This window comes from Magnolia sinica, chromosome 5 (genome assembly GCF_029962835.1).
Source record: "Magnolia sinica isolate HGM2019 chromosome 5, MsV1, whole genome shotgun sequence".
In the NCBI taxonomy this organism is placed as follows: domain Eukaryota; kingdom Viridiplantae; phylum Streptophyta; class Magnoliopsida; order Magnoliales; family Magnoliaceae; genus Magnolia; species Magnolia sinica.
The window spans coordinates 24,764,570-24,770,509 of record NC_080577.1 but is presented as its reverse complement, the minus strand read 5'-3'; positions in this window follow the sequence as shown (position 1 = coordinate 24,770,509).

The following is a 5,940-nucleotide window of genomic DNA, read 5'->3' as shown; positions in this document are numbered from 1 at the left end:
CTTGGCCATAGAAGGAAGGGTTAGCATCTTTGGTGTTGGAGATTTGGGGCATCACTAGATACACTAGGGAATTCCCTTTGCAATGAGCAACTCTATGGGGCCATCGCGATGTTTGTCATGTCTTATCCACACTGTTTATCTATTTTTCCGTCACAGGAAGTAGTGTGAATTGAATGCCTACATATGAAAACTTCTTGGGAGCAACAAGTTTTGGATTAAGCTAATATTTGTGTTTTCCCTTCATCACATCTGTGAGACTTTATGAACACGTTCCATGACAAACAAAAATCACTATGGCCTTAGGAAGGTTTTAACGGTGGACGTCGTTATCCCCATTGTTTCCCATCCGTAGGTTATCCTACCACCTATTGTAGTCAATCATTCCTGCAAAAAGCATCCATCATGGTAGTTCCCACCATTAAGCCAAATATTTTAATACAAAATCTAGTTAAAGCCTCCACCAAATGAATCTTTAAATGTTAAGGCGGTGATTTTCTTACGACCATTTCAAAAGTGGAGAAAAATAATTTGTACTTTTTTAATTTACGCTCTTAAGTAGAATTTCCAAAAATTGCAAAATGGGGCTCTTCGAAATCCCCAAAAGTATCATTTCAGGACTGAAAATTCTATTAATAGTAGAAATCCCATAACTCGTGAATTATTATATTCTAATTAACAAGCCAAACGCAACATTAATCATTCATGATTCGCGGCCTTTTTTTTAAACCAATAGGTATTATTGACTTATTCAAGCACACGTGACGTTAGATAATAACATACTTAATTATAGATTTTGGATGAAACTCCAATGTTAGTTTTTGAACATTTTACAAATGTTGGTAACACAATCCTTCCCATATGCAGGCACTGTTTGAATATATAATTGTGGGTCCCATTATGGATTGGAGAATATATCTAAAATCGCACCAATCACCACCACCGATGCAGGCTCATTTCGCCATCGTGCTGTTTCTGGGCTTGTCGGTACCTGCAGGTATGAGGTATTACGTTCTAGTTTTACATGAAGCTTTTGTCCTTGATCCTAACCATTCAATTAATGAATACTATCATGTCATAGCAATTTTGGATTATGCATATCAATACTTGATCAGCAACATAGCCAGTCTGGATTACCATACAACTATGTCATGTGTGCTTTTAATGAGTCACCACCATTTTTAGATGATGCAAAACTAACCTAGGAGACTATCCCGGAAAACCGTTCTAAAACCTAATCATATATTATATAATTTACACTATATGGATGCATGCACTAGGTTGGCATTTTGTGAACGTAGGGAGAAAATCTTGAATAGTACCCTGGCAGAGTGTGAGGGATGATACTCACTATTATGAAACAGCGCATCTTGCATGCAGGCAAGTACTTAAGCTATCCACCCATCATGGTTCCCAGTTTGTGGCCCATGAACTGAAATTGCTGGCTTTATCCGCTAATGGAATGATGAGTGGGTCGATGGACCGTCAAGAATCATAAATCAACATAAATGCACTATATTAGATATTAGGATGGATTCGATCAACCTAATTTTTGGACGGTGATGTATCTCAAGTGAGTTCTTAAATTTGGACGGTTTAATTTTGTTAATATATGCCATGCCATTTTCCTTGAGTAGTTGCCTGTCAACCACAGGCTACCAACACTTCCGGAGTATCAAATAACTATCCTTTTGAGTTGTTATTGGATTATGTTCAACGGCAGCTGTGCACTAGCTATGTTTAGGGGTGTACATGAACCTAGCTAGCTCGGATAGCTCACTCGACTCGACTCAAAAAAGCTCGATTCGACTCAGCTCGAAGCTGAGCTCGAGCCAAGTCGAGCTGATTTTTTGAGCTCGAAAATGAGTTTGAGCTGGCCCCAGCTTGACTCAACTAGGATCGAACCCAGCTCAAATCTAACTTGGACCGAACCAGTTCTGTGACTCGATTACTCTGATATTAATGTTGCTCACCAAGTGTTTGTTGAAATGACTCAAAGAAGTGTGGCTGGTGGCAAGGAAGGTATGTATATGAAACCAACACCCTTTTTTTTTTTCTTGATTTTTATGTTGCTTAGAAGGTGTTTGATAAAATACTTGTAAAACCATTGCTGCTATCTCAAATACAGTGAGATTTTGAAGGTGCAGTCCAGGTGTTTGTGAAAATGCCTCAATGGCAAACTCTGCTCGAGGTGCTGACCAAACCAAGCCAAGCTGGCCAGTCAGGCTTGATGACAGAGCCGAGCCGAGTTCGAGCTAAGGTCAGCTAGTGGCCGAGCCTCAGCTCGACTCGGTTCAACTCAATGTACACCCCTAGCTATGTTCAATAGCATAAGATTCCCACAGAGCTATGCTTTAGTGATCCAATCCTTAGACCTTATCATATTTCTCAAACTCGTTGGGTTAACTCAAAACTTGGTTGAGTCATCTTGACATGATTCTAACATGACCCGGTGAGGACTCAACAAGACCCATCGAGTCAGATAAACAACTCAGTCGATTCGGCATGACTTAGATGAGTCATTGACCCGGTCAATTTTTTTTTTTATTATTATTATTTTTAAGGCAAATAGAAATAAACAGCCGACCTCATTTGATAAGGCAACAATATGCTACAACACAATATATACTTGTTGATTGTCACAACCATTATAATAAATTATTAGGTAGTGCTTGATTATAATAAACCTATGTAATAGTTTATTATATCGTGTTTAATTGTGAGAGCTTTGTACTATTATTGCCATTCCTGGTGTGAATAAAGGGGACACGGACTGGCTAGTCATTGGCTGTTAATGGTGGGTGCTTTGTGGGCCTCACCATCCACGTTGTTTGTCTATTTTGCATATTATTTTATGGCATAAACTAAAAAATGAGGTAACTCCAAATCTCAAGTGGACTACATCACAAGAAAAAAATGTTGATTGAATGCCACCATCAAAGACTTCTCAGGACCACAAAAGTCTTGGATCAAGCAGGTATTTTTTTTCCCCCCTCCACCATATGACCTAATCACGTTGGATGTCAAATAAACATTACAGTGGGGCCTAGGAGGTTTTCATATGAGGACATTCAATCAATACTATTTTCCAGTGGCATGGTCCACTTGAGATTTATAAATGCCTCATTTTTTTGGAATAAAACTCTAAAATGATCTAAAAAATTGTTAAGATGGCATGAATAAAACACATACAACATGATGGGTGCACAAATTGAAGAGAGGAATCAGGCTAGTCAGAAGATAAGTTACTTAAGGCATACGTAGCTCAAGTAACTTACAATTCAAATACCCCGTCAAGACCATCTGAGTCTTCAAATTGACTCTATCGTGCTAGACATTGATCAAAATAGTAAAGGTTTCAAAATTTTGAACTGTGGATCTTATGGCCCTATCATAATGAAGAATCTTACGGTAATCTCTTAAATTGGAAGACCCTAATCCTTTAATATTATGTCGCCCAATCATAATGTAGAGGATCTCGCAGTAATCTCTTAAATTGGAAGATCCTAATCCTCTGATATTATAAGCTTTGCGAATGTGTGCAGCCGCCCTACCTTTTCTCTTAGCCACTGAGTGCCTACCAGAATAAAGATTAACATGTCCTTGGGGAATTTTGTAGCATCCATCGCCCACCATGAGGATCATCAAATTGATGATTTGGATAATAAAAACTACAGGGACGTGTAGAGAATATTGTGTCCGTAGATCGCTGATAAGATCTTTTGAAGGTGTGGGGGTGTGCAAGGGCGTTTTTTTCAGTCCTAATTAAAGGCTGAATTCCTTCCTTGCTAGGAGCAGGAGCTTTCATGCCTGTTCTGTATTGAGTTTGTACATGTGGGGGCCAATGGCTGGTTTACGTGATCCATTGATATGACAGTTCCCATCATGGTGGACTATATTTAAAAAATCTCTTTGATTGGCCAACTTTGGCATTCCATTTTTTTGACGCAAATACTCTTGTGGTGGTGTACATGCGTACGTGTGTAAAGTTTTGTATTTACACGTTGTTTCTAAAAAGGTATAAATCCTAATTTTGGTAGTATTGGGACAAATTGGCTTATCTTGAGGTGTGTTGTAGGTTAATGAAAAAATAAAGTAGAGAGATGTCACTTTTTTTTTTTTTTTTTGTAAAATAATTATTAAAGTTCTTGGTACATCTTGATGACAGGAGTCTTTATATTTTCCAGCGCCCAATTATAACAGTTTTGTAACATATAAATGCTATCATCAAGATTTTATGTGATTGAATGGCACACAATTATAATAGGAGACAAATAAAAGAATTTATAATCACTAATCACTATAAAATTAAAATACACTACAATGCTGTTTAAAGATAATAATTTATATATTTTTTCTATTGATTGACATAAGTATCATCATTCCATTTTCATTACGCTTGTCCAAACACCAAAAATCTCGATCAAAGTACTTGTTGATAAGGAAATAAGTGTTGTAATTTATAATATCACACTTTTAAAATTTATTGGGGTCATAATTCACTATCCAAACAAGTGTTTAAAAAAAAAATTAATTAATTAATTTATTAAGGAACGAGCTGTGTGTGTGTGTGTATAACAAGTGCTTGAATTCTCATGGTTTAGTGAAGAAGCTTGACTCTCGTGTTCTATCCATGTAGGCAAATTGTAGGACCATGTAAATCTTGTTAACCTGATATTTCTTGTTAATCTTTTGCTCTTTTTATCCTTATATATATATATATATATATATGGGAAAAGGTACTATGCGCTCGACCTCACTATAAGCTCCCGTGAGGTCGAGCTATGTGGGCCCCACCGTGATGTGTGTCGACCATCAACACCGTGCATTTGATGGGTCCCCTCTAAATTATGGGATATCCCAAAAATCAGCCGTATGCGGAACTCAGGTGGGCCATACCATCTAAAATCATGTGAAGACACCGTTAAAACATATAAAAGCACTTGGTGGGGCCCACCTGAGTTTTGAATGCTGCTGAAACTTGGTCTGAACCCTCATCCAAGTGGGACACACATAATGGATGGGCTGAATTTGCAAACCACATCTCGGTGGGCCCAAAAAATGATTATGAATGTTTTAATGGTGCACGGCCCCTCCCCACTTCTGTATGTGGTGTGGCCCAGACAAGTCATGGATTGACTTGATTTTTGAGACCTAGGCCCATGATGGAATGGTGCATCTGACTGATGGGGTAGATGTTCGAAATGCATCACGGTGGGGCCCACACAGCTCGAACTCATGGGACGGACTGGTGAGGTGGAGTGCATAGTACCTTTTCCCTATATATATTGCACCAATTATATATGGGAGTTCTTATCCAACAAATAGGTTAAGAAAAACTATACGAACAAGCCACATTTAATGGAGTTCAATGGCCAGGATTGTCTAATTTAGGATATTTGGGAGTCATGGTCCATCCATTATGAGTCCATCAGATCAATGGTTTGGATAAACCAACCATGGGCTCTAACTGTAAAACTCGGTGGACAACTGGGAATTAAGCTCCCGGTTCCGTGCAAACTGGAAACTCTGCCTCCCATTATTATCATATCAGCAATCATGCAACTAAATCCCTGTTCGGTGCAAACAGGGAACTCTGCATCCCTTAATTGTCGTATCAGCAATCATGCAACTAAATCGTTGTAAAACGAGGAACGAATCGCAAATGCCTGGTCCTTCTCACATGTGGGACCACATTTGATAGGTTGTAATTGGTGGTCCACATCAAACAACCTCCAATCTTTTTCAAACATGAGTGTACAGCACCAAAGTCCAGTTTGAGTATGCATCACAGCTGTATTATCTCTATTACGTGTGAGGGCCACTACCCACGAGGCTGGCTCGACAATGGTCAGTTGTCAAGCATGGTCCTAAGGGTTCACCAAAAGAGGTTTGCACCACATCGTGACTTGTTTGTTCCAGGGGTGAGAACGAGTTGCATTG